The sequence below is a fragment of the Oncorhynchus gorbuscha genome, linkage group LG01 (assembly GCF_021184085.1).
Source record: "Oncorhynchus gorbuscha isolate QuinsamMale2020 ecotype Even-year linkage group LG01, OgorEven_v1.0, whole genome shotgun sequence".
NCBI classification, from domain to species: domain Eukaryota; kingdom Metazoa; phylum Chordata; class Actinopteri; order Salmoniformes; family Salmonidae; genus Oncorhynchus; species Oncorhynchus gorbuscha.
Genome location: NC_060173.1, coordinates 27212371 through 27225466, shown reverse-complemented (window position 1 = coordinate 27225466; position 13096 = coordinate 27212371). Strand labels below are relative to the sequence as shown.

Sequence of the window (13096 nt, the reverse complement as noted above, 5' to 3'; positions counted from 1 at the left end):
GCTGAACCTCTATGAATCACATTCAAGTCCCTGAGGTGTTTGTGGGGATTTTACTCATTGAGCTTTCCACTGTATTGTATGGCAACGTGTGTTTTACCCCGCTCTGGGCACTTACAGTGCATACAATATGTATCACCAGAGTCCTTGTTGTGTTGCAGGCAAATATTAGGTTGGAGGTCAGGAACTAAATGCATTACTGTAGCAGACAAGACGAGCTGTCAATTGCTATATTTATCAACAACTGTGGCTGAACATTTACTGTTAGATTTACTGTTAGACAAGGCAGTGAAAACAAAGAGAAAGAAAGCAGTGAGAAAGAGAACAGAGAGGAGATTGAAAGAGAGGTACGCCTATCACCACTGTAACCCTAGCTGCCACCAGGCCTGCTGGAGCGGAATTGAGGCCAGTGACGAGTGGCACTCTCAGAGACACAAACTAAGGCTCTCGCCTCTCAACACCTGCCTCTTCATTTCCTACATTATTCTATTTTCCTCTGAGTCCCAGGAGGACTAGCGAAGTGACGCTACTCCAAACCCTCCAAAAGCAACAGCATTAATAATGAAAACAACCTACGTCGACTCCACTAGCAATTTGAATTTTCAGAGCCATTCAGGGGTGATGTTTTGAACCAAGATTTGGAAGTGGGTTAAGTCAAGAGATGCACATACTCTGTCAGAGCCATGTGCATTATGTGCTTATCAAGCTACACTGTCTTTTCCTGTTTGCTGTGGCTTGCCTCATATCACCGTGCAGGTTGATCTTAGATTAGTTCACATGTCACAACAGACATGACATCATCAACAGCTGTAATGTCAGCAATGGTGTCTAGCATAAAGTAACAAGACAAGACCCTTTTAACCGTATGCAAGGACAATACTAAAACATATGAAGAGATTAAAGTGCTCTGTTGACCATGTATTAGGTGTTAAGACGTGAAATTAATCAATATATTGTAGAATAATTACAGTTAAATGAAGTTCCTTCTCAAAACTAAAAAATGATCTTTAAATAAAGACACCAATTACAGACTAAATAAAGCTGTATACTCAGAACATACTAACAAGAGAACAGGTTGATGCTTTTGAAGGTATCAGTGGGATGTATCCATCAACATGCATTCAGTTTCCCCAAAAGGCACATTAATCCAGATAAAATGGGAGTTAATGTGACCGCTTGTGATGAGAGCAAATAGGGTTTTAAGTAACTAAGGAGTGGTCACCTGATTCACATGAAAGTGGTCAAATGAAAGCCTTCAATCCAAACCATTAGGCATGGCTGTCATAACATGGCTGCTATTATTGCAGAGTGCGCAATGACAATGAACTAAACAATACATGTGAGCAGCATGAATCTACTGTGCAGAGGTAAGGGAGAGATTATTAGAAAAGGTTACTACTCTGCCTAGGTGGAAAGTGGCTGTTTGTGGCTGTTTGCAATTGTAATAGGTCAGTGTGTGTGTGTGTGTGTGTGTGTGTGTGTGTGTGTGTGTGTGTGTGTGTGTGTGTGTGTGTGTGTGTGTGTGTGTGTGTGTGTGTGTGTGTGTGTGTGTGTGTGTGTGTGTGTGTGTGTGTGTGTGTGTGTGTGTGTGTGTGTGTGTGTGTGTGTGTGTGTGTGTGTGTGACGGGTTGAGAGAGTCAGAGAGAGCGAGAGAGCGAGAGAGAGAGACTGACAGGGAGAGGTAGCGTGACTGACAGAGAGAGAAAGAGTGACTGACAAAAAGAGAGAGTGACAGAGACAGAGAGAGTGACAGAGGCAGAGAGAGTGACCCTTTAATGTCAAACAATTAAAGTTGCTCAATTATAGGAAAGGAATGCAGAATAATGGCAGTGCACTTTTAGTGACGAGTGGCCAACAACTGACAGACAGGCATGCTGACATTTCTGAAGACTGATAGATGATGCAACACCTTCACTGTTGAGATGTGATGAGACGTTGACAGCTGGACAGATCCTTGATCTGGCATAATAATGTTTTCTCACATCTACAGTACCAAAGTTTTTTTTAAAGGGCCTGGAACCACTGCAAGTGGAATGTCTCCCCCCTCCCCTTCAGCAAATAGTTCTATCCATATTGTCCAGTTTTAACAGTATATGTATATTCCGTATATGTCATGTCACTCACTGCAGATTCTTGTAGCCACTGAGAATACCATCATAAGTAGTATGTGCAGCAGAGGTAGTTTGGTGGGCTACAGTCAAGTGATAAGTACCCTTGTCTGAGACCGTAGCAAATGCATATTTTATCCAAACATATAAAGAAATTCCAGCTGAACTACACTACTTTCAGTGTTACCAGTAGTTTAGATTTAAATACATGTGTTTTATCATAATTGTGATAACATGTTAGACAGTTATATGTACATACTGTGTACTCTGCACTGTATTGACTCTAATTCTGTTCGGTATTGAGAAATCACCCCTGACACAGCAATTAGCGATAGTACCAGGCATTGGCCTCTTTCACTGCCTGATGATGATGTGCATAAATTCGAGTTACATTCAACCAGACAAAAGCGCTGGTACTTCTCATAGTTGTGTGCCCGAGTCGCCCGTTCACTGAATGTTTCCAAACAGTCCCATTTTGAGAACCGTTAATGTCATCTGCGCTGCTCTGGTGACGACGCAATTGCGCATCCCAATGTGAATTGAACTGTAGGCGCACTGAAGCCAAAAATAACTATGGCCTGGCTATTTAATTGTATCTGGTCAGGTGCTACAGATATTGCTCGATGGGAGTATGTATGTTTTGTTGAAACTCACGCTGAATTATGTTGGCTACAATGGGTGTGATCTTGAGTAGTGTCTGTGTGCATAATGCACAGCATAGGCCATAAGAAATGGGACCCGTTGTGAAACGTGAGTTGATGAGAAAAGCACCGTGTTCTGACCGGCTGCTCCAGTAGCCTGTGGCTCTGATGGTGTCATAGAGGTGGGGGAGGGGGGGAGGGGTCGGTAGGTGGCAGTCGTGTCCCATCTGGTGCAGGGAGCCACTGAGAAACAGGCCTCACCTCTCTCTCTCTCTCTCTCTCTCTCTATCTCTCTCTCTCTCTCTAACTCACACACACATTCTTAAGTCGTGCACGCACAGGGGGCAAACACACGCGCATCCATATTACCCCCAGACGCATCGTTCCTCATGATATCAAGTGATAATGCAATTGACCAATCAGCGGGTAGATGATGGCAGGAAATTGGATAATTGTATTTCACCCATCAACAGTGAGAAAGGGTACGTGGAGAAATTATAGAGGGACCCACAACAAGGCAGACGCAACACGTGAATGTGCGTCAAAGGAGAGGTGTTCAGCCAGTCTAGAGGGAGTATTTCTTCTGCACTGACTGGCGAAATACAAATGGTCTTGTTTTGAGTGAGGGAGGAAGCCAGCGCGTTCTGGGTGTGAGGCTATCGGCACGCTGCAACAGAGGAGAAACTACTTCCACACACTGTCCACTATCTATTGTCTAGACCTTCGAACTTGCACATGCATGGTATCATATGATCTATGTGAGAGTGCACACATGCATTGCATGTATAAGCTGTAGATTGTTGGATGTAAACTAATTATTAGCCTGATAAATTGTGGTCAGAGCTATTGGCCATCATCCCAACGCGCAATTTGAGTTGGCGAAGAGCGCGCACGGAGGATCATCACTAGGTGGATATTCGTTCCCTCTTGTGAGATATCAGTGGATTGTTTGTACTGGAGAGTCCTGTCTGACATACGTATAGAGCAAGAGAACAGAGAGAGGAGGCTATGATTGCTGTGGGGGAAAACTGACAGGAGCAGCTTGGTGAACAAACGGCTCTCGAGACGCAATGAGACTTCGGGACACGAAACCTTTGGAACTATAATAGGCCTAATATATAGCGTTATATTAGTTCATCCTATGAAACATACTCATAAAATTTGCCTTAGATTTGAGAGTCAGAGACCAAGGAAGGGGATTTCGTTGTTAACCCTGTAAACAAGGCTTTAATGCATTTATAGGCTATACAACCTGCTGGATTTTCCACCTGACTCGCCGCAGGTGCTTACATCAAACATACTGACTGACGCCTATGAACATCGATGGAATAATCTATCAGGAGACAAAGATAAACCTGACGACTGTATCATTCTTCGTCCAATCCACCGAAGAATTCATAGGCTACATCAACTCCGGGACCCCGACCAACGACATTCAATACGGAGGAAAAGATTAGTAAGAATCTTGAAATCCGCACTGGGTTGTGCGTTGAAATCTAATCAGATTCCAGTGGGGCTGCAGAGTGGCAAGGGGAAGCGTGAGAAAAGTTCCAGCGAAAAGCGTGACAGCGGGAAGACAACTATCAACCTCTTTATTTTTGCTCAATATGTATGTCGATGATATTCAGCCGTAGATTATGATGAGGTTTGAGGATGTTATCAATCTGGGGGTCCACGGCTGCGTGAGACGGTGTCTTTAGTGGTCTGTCTCTGAAGAGGTTGGTTTGTTTTTATTGAAAATAAAAATATAAGGGCTGGATCTGGGAAGAGCTCGGATTTCTCCTGATTCACCAAATGGTATCGGACAGCGACATAGATATAATTGTGCCTTGTTAACCTCACAGCGGGATATCGCTCTGCATCGAACCATTAGTTTCAACTGTGCCTCCGTGTTATTTGCTTCTTGAAAAATATGATTATGGTGATGAATAATTTGACTCTATTATCAATGTGCAAATCCTAAATCTCAACCGATTGATTGATATTCATTGATGGATTAAATTCTACATCGTTTGCAATCTGGGGACCGGATAAGGTGTGTGAAAGTATCACCACGGAGTCTGCCAAATTGCTTGAGAATTGCGGATGTATTTTCGATGCAGTTTTCGAGGGGAAGGAGCTGAAGAGCCAACTGTCGTTGTTTGAATCAGCTATCCTGCTAACATCAGCATCTTTGGTGACAAGTAAGTTATATGTGCTAATTTTGTTTTGTAGAATTGATTTCTAAATGCCACTAAAACCTTGCCCACATTGAATTACGGTTTTAGCTAAAGCATATTGGTAATCTGGTAGAGGTAGGCTATTTAAAATCCGCGTTCCTTTGCTGCTCTATCTCACTTTGTCGTGTTATATTACGACATAGACTAAACAAAAAGCTTCATCCGACTTAATCTGACAAAAAAAGCATATTTTGTGTGATGTGATGAATGGACCATTCGGTGTGTGTGTGTTCGTGCGTATGTGTTGGAACGCTCTAGGAAATGATTGTCGATTCAGCCTTTATTCGACTAACCTATACACATTTTATTTTATCATGAGGCTGATGCTGATACCACAAATAGCCCAAACTGATCAAAATGTGTAGAGAGGATGGTTGACTCTGTTTTGTTGAGTAGTGGTGATGCAGTCTGTTGCATCCCATTTGCTCTATTCGGACCGTTGGATTTCAGCACATACCAAAGGCCAAATAACATTCAGAATATCTAATATGTTATGCTGATTATAATATGCACAGTAGGCCCACCAATAGCTATTTGTAGAGCACATTGCTGTGCAATTGACTTCACACTGTTATGTTATTAAGGCTCCTCGCATGCGCCCGGTGGAAAGCCTAACATATGAGCACTGCCATGTCTTTGAGAATGATGTTTGCAAGAACACTATAGGGCTGTAGCTAATGCACTTTCATTTCCACCTATCCATGGAGGGTAGTGTCTGTTTTAATGCGGAGGCATTGCTGTTAGCTCACTACTGGTATTGAGGGAGCTGTCTCTCATGAACGTGGTGCTGAAATGACAAGCTTCGCTCGTCATGATGTCTAGAAACGAACGTAGGCTAGAAACTCTGATGGCTAGAAACGAACGAAGCATAATGTGTGGTGTATAGCACACATACATGAAGCAATGGTGTTTTGGTTATATTCCAGTTATGATAATTGATCACCATGCACTGATGTACAGTGTGCCGTGGTATGGGATATGGTGTATAGGTTGAAACGGATTGGTTCTCCATTCATTCATCCATCTCACCCATTCATTCATTCATTCTTGGCACTAGGAGCACATGGAAACACACACACACACACACACACACACACACACACACACACACACACACACACACACACACACACACACACACACACACACACACACACACACACACACACACACACACACACACACACACACACACACTGAACCCTCCTTCTCACACAGTGGTCTCTTTGATCTCGCAGAGGGACAGCAAGACAGAAGACCACAGAGAACATGCACACACAGGGCCTTGCATATAGCCAGTAATGAACGTTGGATTAAATTTGACTCCTTCAAAATGAGGTTTTATCATATCTGCATGCTTAAAGCAATTGTTATACAGTATACAACTCTCTTACATGTGAATTTAACCAATTGTGTTTTCTTATTTCAACCACCCATTTGTCTGAAAACAATGAAATAGGTACTCCACAGTGCATTCAGAAAGTTTTCACACCCCTGCACTTCTCCACATTTTGTTGATTTACAGCCTGAATTTAAAATGGATTAAATTGAGATGTTGTGTCACTGGCCTAAACACAACACCCTATAATCTCAAAGTGGAATTATGTTTTTAGAAATGTTTACAAATGAAAAAAAAATGAAATGTCTTGGGTCAAGAAGTATTCAACCTTTTGTTGTTGCAAGCCTACATCATTTCAAGAGTAAACATTTGCTCAACAAGTCACACAATATGGACTCACTCTGTGTGCAATAATAGTGCAATAATGACTACCTCATCTCTATAGTTGAGTAGTGCATTTCAAACACAGTTTCAACCATAAAGACCAGGGAGGTTTTCCAATGTCTAGCAAAGAAGGGCACCTATTGGTAGATAGGTTAAAAAAAATCAGTCATTGAATATCCATTCAAACATGTGTTGAATATTCGTGTTGTTAACCTCTTGCTCCTACCTGGCATGCAGGCGTTCCATCTAGAGCTCTGGAAATTGAAATGCGCTACGCTAAATGCTAATAGTATTAGTTAAAACTCAAACGTTCATTAAAATACACATGCAGGGTATTGAATTAAAGCTACACTCGTTGTGAATCCAGGCAACAAGTCAGATTTTTAAAATGCTTTTCAGCGAAAGCATGAGAAGCTATTATCTGATAGCATGTAACACCCCAAAAGACCCGCAGGGGACGTAAACAAAATAATTAGCATAGTCGTCGCTACACAAACCGCACAAATAAAATATAAAACATTCATTACCTTTGACCATCTTCTTTGTTGGCACTCCTAGATGTCCCATAATCACTATTGGGCCTTTTTTTCGATTAAATCGGTCCATATATAGCCTAGATATCGATCTATGAAGACTGTGTGATAAACGGAAAAAATAGCGTTTCATAACGTAACGTCATTTTTTAAAATTCAAAAAGTCGACGATAAACTTTCACAAAACACTTCGAAATACTTTTCTAATGCAACTTTAGGTATTAGTACACGTTAATAAGCGATAAAATTCATCAGGAGGCGATGTAAATTCTTTAGCTGTCCGTCTCGAAAAGATGTCTGAAAAGAGCTCGACCAAAACATCCGGTCGGAGACCGGAGGGAATCGGTTCCCTTGATTCGGTTTGACCAAGAATCAAAGCTGAATCAAATGACAAGACTCTAGACATCGTGTGGAAGCTGTAGGCACTGAAACCTCGGTCTCATGTAATTCGGTTCACTTTGAACAATTCCTGGAAGTCGCGCATGGATATATATTTCCATTTTCAGTGATCAGATTTTCTTGCACTTTTCGATGAAACGCACGTTCTGTTATAGTCACAGCCGTGATTTAACCAGTTTTATAAACGACGTCTGAGTGTTTGCTATCCACACATACTAATCATATGCATATACTATATTCCTGGCCTGAGTAGCAGGGCGCTGAAATGTTGCGCGATTTTTAACAGAATGTTAGAAAAAGTAGAGGGTCGACTGAAGAGGTTAATGACACTTTGGATGGTGTATCAATACACCCAGTCACTACAAAGCTATAAGCGTCCTTCCTGACTCAGTTGCCGGGGAGGAAGGAAACCACACTGGGACTTCACTATGAGGCCAATGGTGACTTTAAAACAGTTACAGAGTTTATTGACTGTGATAGGAGAAAATTGAGGATGGAAAAATAACATCGTAGTTGTTCCACAATACTAATATAAATGACAGAGTGAAAAGAAGGAAGCTGGGATAGAATAAAAAATATTCCAAAACATTCATACTGTTTGCAATAAAGCACGAAAGTAAAACTGCAAAAAATGTTGCAAAGAAGTTTACTTATGTTTGGAGCAAATCCAATACAATACATCAGTGAGTACCACTCTTCATATTTTAAAGCATGGTGGTGGCTGCATCATGTTATGTGTGTGCTTGTCAGCGGCAAGGACTAGGGAGATTTTTAGGATAAAAATAAATGGAATAGAGCTAAGCAAAAAATCCTAGTTCTTTCCAACACACTGGGATGCAAATTCACTTTTCAGCAGGACAATAACCTAAAACACAAGACTTGACAGAGCCTGATAAAAAAAAGAAGAATGTGCAAATATTGTACAATCCAGGTGTGCAAAGCTCTTAGAGACGTACCCAGAAAGACTCACAACTCTAATCACTAAAGTTGATTCTAACATGCATTAATTGATTCAGGTGTGTGAATACTTACGTAAATAATTTCTGTCAGTATTTCATTTTCAATAAAGTCCGAATTTCTAGAAAACATGTTTTGACTTTGTGATTATGGGGTATTGTGTGTAGATTGGTGAGAAATAAACTATTGTATCTAATTTGAATTCAGGCTGTAACTCAACAAAATGTGGAATTAGGCACTGTATATACTGGATACAAGCTACTATCAAATATTATTTGTCCATCATGTTTTTACCATCTTCTCCTATAATACAGCTACATTGAATCATGGATATATGAAGGTCATTTTAGGCGATACAGTTAGTAAGGTTTGGTGAACGAGCAGAAAATATTATGACTTGGTTTTAGCTTGACAAATGCAGTATCTATCCTACCTTTCAGTGTTGGAAGTATATGCCATTTAGTAGTAACAGTAGTAGTCAATCATTAATAATACATCACAGTAGAAGTAATAGGAGTAGTAATGTTATAGCTTCAGTTGCAACTGAGGTTACGGTTGTCATTCTACTGTTGTAGAATTGATCGCAGCTTTCTGTCAACTGATTAAAGTGGCCCCCTATTCCCTCAGGTTAGTGAGGGAGTGAACATCTTTCACCCTATTTGAGAAAGCATGTTGCCTTGGGGAGACAAATTAGACTGCTCATTTTATGTTCTTCCCCTGTCAAAGATTTTAGCATGATAAATCCACTCTATGAATCCCAAAGACGAAATGTGTTTGTTGTGGCCTGATGCAGTGATTCATGCCTATGAGGAGCCTATCCCTTCTGCATGTTGAGCACTTCTCAAAGGTCCACTTCCCTCCTGAGCTTTCCTTTCTATAGAGGTGATAGAAAGTCATCAGTCTGGGGCTGGGGGGGGAGTTCTTGTTTTTTAATATTGCAGTAAGATGGTCAACATTTCAGCACGTACAGTAGTGCCTTCATCATTGTTGTAGGTCCATGCTCTGTAAAACGTCAATGATACAATGACAACTTCCCATAATCTCCTAGAGTCATGTGCACCTACGTGTTTGTTTATTTTATTATGTTCTGGTGACAACAACAGAATCCCCAGTGTGTCTCAGGCATCCCCAGTGGTGCAGTGGTCTCAGAGCAGGTGCAGTGTGGGTACTGAGGACCGAGGGAACAGTCCTGCTGCTGCTAACATCAAGACAGATTTCAGTTGATAACATTGTCACCTCCTCAGACGTCTGTTTCATGTCCAATTCCTCCCCTCGTTGCGGTCTCAGTAATCCGTTGAAAATTGTGCCAAGCGGCCCTGTCAAAAAATTAATGAACTTGTCAGCCAGAAAAGGGTAGCATTGCGACAAGGTGTCAGCCCCTCATGAAGCCACAGAGCATATGCCCATGTTCCTTTTTCCACATCCTCCTTTCAAATGTTGCTTATTTCTTCAGACTGTGACTCCGTTCAGATCAGGGCCATCGCTTTGTGCCATTTAATAAATGTTCATTTGTTAAATCGGATTAATCTGGGTAAAGCCCCAGCTTAGGACACCATTAGCATTCATTTCTCTGACTGCTGGGGACTTCTATCAATAATGGAACCGCCCGTACATCTTTCATCTTCTCTGGGTAGAAATGTTCTCTGGGTATTGGATTGGTCGTGAAAGGGAAATTTAAAAGTCAGGCAGTCCTGTGTTTTCTACACTCTTTGAAAAAAGGTGCTATCTAGAACTTAAAAGGGTTCTTTGGCTATCCCGTACGAGGACCCTTTGAAGAACCCTTTTTGGTTCCAGGTAGAAACCTTTTGGGGTAAGTGTTGGCTGCCAGACCGGCAGATAGAAACACCATGGGGGAGGTTGAGATGAGGAGGAGGGCTGGGGTACCAAGGCAGTGCTGCGGTGCTGTGAGAATATACACTATAAACTCTAACTGGATGCATCATCTCAGATGATTGGTGGTTTGTTACATGAGTTCAGTCCCTTGATGACTTCCCATGTCTAGGTGCTGATTTAGGCAATGGTTGAGTCTAGGGCTGTTATGGTGATTGTCACACCAGCAGTCACGAGTCATTAGTAGCCTACCAAACTTGCTTACGGCCAGTTGCTAATGGCCTGGTACTCAGCACTCTATTGTCCCTCTAATCACTCTGTCATCAATGCAAATGAATTCGAAAATAAAATCAAACACTTCATGAGAGCCCTGGCATTCAGAGTTTGAGCGGAAAAGGATCACCTCTTGCACAGCAAGAGCCCGCTCTTCATAGCTGGTTGATGCATGGAATTAATAAGTGTTCCTATAAACCCATGTTGCGCAACAGTTCTATAGGCTATGCTATGCAATTACGTGAGAAAACAGAGTTTTAATGGCATCTATTAAAAATAGGAATAACCCATCAGCTTTAATCCGTTACATGTAAGCGATTACAAAAAAAGCATAACTGTAGTACGTTGTTACTATCAAAAATATTGTAATCAGATTACAGATACTTTTGAAAAACTAGATGATTACTTCGAAGATTACTTTTAAATTCAGAAAGGATGTTTGTGAAAAAAATCTTTGACAATTCTCTGTTTTCTTAATGACATTTAAATCAGCATTGAAAAAAAGCTCAAATTTAAGTTTGTTCCACCTGAGCGAGTCTGACCATAAATCAGAGACCACTATGATGACAAGCTAGTGGGAAGGTTGCTGTCCTTTTCTGTGGCATAACCAACTTGGCTCGTAATTTAACAATTGTATTCGTATTTACAGATGGGATACACGTTTGTTATTAAGGCATATGAAACGACATTTGGCTAGTTTCCTGAAATGAGTCACAAATGTGTTTGATGGATCGCCGGAAAAGCTTTTGTAGACTACAGATTATCCAACTTGAATAAACTCTTGGAGGTAAGGATGACAGCAGTGGTATAGTCTACAGCGATACGGATATCACTTATTATTGATATCTACATTGCGCATTGATGTGAATCACACTGTTGCTCTCTCATTTAGCTATTTGTGGCTTACTGATTGGGGTTGTTGGGGATGGCTGATCACAATCTAAATATGTATTTGAAGTCAATAATGTTTGAATTCAAGAAGTTTAAGATGCCAATCAATCATTGTTTTTGAAACCAGTGGACAGCTAGTGAAAAATGCAACAGCTGCACAGTGCGGATCCCAGCCTATGAAATAAAAGTGGTGCTTTAATTGCTCAATTTAATTAATTCTGAAAAAACTAAACTCTATAGACCTAATGGGACACATGCTCAAACTCGTAAATGTTTGATAGACTTGAAGGGGCAATATTTAGTTGCTACATCCTTTTTCGGACTTATAAATTATATATATTAATGTATAGATATAATTTAATCATATTATTAAATGTAATAGAAAGAGATGGGTTAGAAGAAGCCTACATAACCAACCCATAAAATAACATTTTACCTCCATATATAGCCAGCTATGTAAACTTTAACATTGATTTAACCTGCAATAGATGTTGTTCAATTGGTAATATATTTGTATCTTCTTCTAATGCCACTTAAGGGGAAAGTAATCTAAAGGTAACTGAATGTAATCAGATTACGTTACTGAAATTGGGTAATCCAAAAGTTATGTTACTGATGACAATTTTGGACAGGTAACTAACTATTAACTGTAACACCCTCCATTTGGTAAATCCGACCACAACTCTATCCTTCTGATTCCAGCTTACAAGCAAAAATTAAAGCAGGAAACACCAGTGACTTGGTCTATAAAAAGATGGTCAGATGAAGCAGATGCTAAACTACAGGACTGCTTTGCTATCACAGACTGGAACATGTTCCGGGATTCTTCCGATGACATTGAGGAGTACACCACATCAGTCACTGGCTTTATCAACAAGTGCATTGAGGACGTCGTCCCCACAGTGACTGTACGTACATACCCCAACCAGAAGCTATGGATCACCGGCAACATTCGCACTGAGCTAAAGGGTAGAGCTGCCGCTTTCAAGGTGCGGAACTCTAACCCGGAAGCTTACAAGAAATCCTGCTATGCCCTGCAACGAACCATGAAACAGGCAAAGCGTCAATAGACTGCTAAGATTGAATCATACTACACCGGCTCCGATGCTCATCGGATGTGGCAGGGCTTGCAAACTATTACAGACTACAAAGGGAAGCACAGCCGCAAAGCTGCCCAGTGACATGAGCCTACCAGACAAGCTAAATCAATTCTATGCTCGCTTCAAGGAAAGCAACACTGAGACATGCATGAGTGCATCAGCTGTTCCGGACGACTGTGAGATCACGCTCTCCGTAGCCGATGTGAGTAAGACCTTTAAATAGGTCACAAGGCTGCGGGGCCAGACGGATTACCAGGATGTGTGCTCCGTGCATGTGCTGAGCAGCTGGCAGGTGTCTTCACTGACATTTTCAACATGTCCCTGTTTGAGTCTGTAATACCAACATGCTTCAATCATACCACCATAGTCCCTGTGCCCAAGAACACAAAGGCAACCTGGCTAAATGACTACAGAACCGTAGCACT

General features: G+C 41.3%; 1 protein-coding gene across 1 annotated transcript in view; it reads left to right on the top strand.

The window, feature by feature from the left end:
- The first annotated feature begins 3328 nt into the window (after positions 1-3328).
- Positions 3329-13096, top strand: part of LOC124035667 (leucine-rich repeat-containing protein 4C-like) — a 100531-nt gene continuing 90763 nt past the window's right edge. The window contains 1 exon segment of the mRNA XM_046349241.1: positions 3329-4929. The gene's annotated coding sequence lies outside the window, so the exon portion shown is untranslated.